The following is a 665-nucleotide window of genomic DNA, read 5'->3' as shown; positions in this document are numbered from 1 at the left end:
CAAGTGCCGCAGACTCTTCCCCGAAGCTGCCGGCTGAGGCCGGAGCTTCAGCCTCCATGAGGGGCTCGCTCTCACACCCAGGGTAAGAACCGAAGGGCTGGGCAAGGGGGACGGGGATGCTGTAGTGGGGAGGTGGGATGGGGATAACGGGAGGAGAGTTCATGCCTCTCTGATGTGTCTGGAGCTGGTCCAGTGGGGTGGGCAGTGTGAGGGAATGGGGGTAGCGGAACATGACTGGCTTTGAGGCCAGCCTGGACCCAGAACCAGGTAGAGGCCAGGGAGGCCAGGACGGTGACAGGACACCTCCCAGGCTGGGCTGGGAGACATCAGCCTCCGGCGGCAGCAGCAGAGGGTGGTGTCGCTGGCCCTGCCTGGAGCCCGGGCGCTGGAAGAGTTGGGGCTGTGTCTTTGGTCAGGGGCAGAAGCATCCGAGGGGAAGGCGGATGTTATGGGAATGTTCCTAATGGGAGGGTGTCTGGGTGTCAGCTGCTGGATTGCTCAGCTGCTCCTATGTCGGGGGTGAGCAGGACAGCGAGTGTTTGCCTATTAAGGGAAGGTGGGGGGACACCGTGGAAAAGGAGGGAGGAAAGGGTCATTGAGACCTGGCGCGCCTCTTCACGGATCGACCTATTTGCGGCGGGTTCCCCGTACCCCTTTCCCGGCGA

At 62.9% G+C, this 665-nt stretch overlaps 1 protein-coding gene across 3 annotated transcripts in view; it reads left to right on the top strand.

Moving 5' to 3' along the window:
- The window catches only part of MAP1A (microtubule-associated protein 1A), a 20,742-nt gene that overhangs the window by 5,756 nt on the left and 14,321 nt on the right, over positions 1 to 665 (top strand). Inside the window, exon 1 of one of the 3 annotated variants that reach the window (XM_014548734.1) lies at positions 1 to 82. The exons of the other annotated variants lie outside the window; for them this stretch is intronic. The gene's annotated coding sequence lies outside the window, so the exon portion shown is untranslated. The remainder of the gene's footprint in view (positions 83 to 665) is intronic. 3 annotated transcript variants of the gene reach the window in all.

The sequence above is a fragment of the Myotis brandtii genome, unplaced genomic scaffold (assembly GCF_000412655.1).
Source record: "Myotis brandtii unplaced genomic scaffold, ASM41265v1 scaffold521, whole genome shotgun sequence".
NCBI lineage: Eukaryota > Metazoa > Chordata > Mammalia > Chiroptera > Vespertilionidae > Myotis > Myotis brandtii.
Note: the sequence above shows the minus strand (reverse complement) of the source record. Positions and strands in the feature narration are given on the sequence as shown.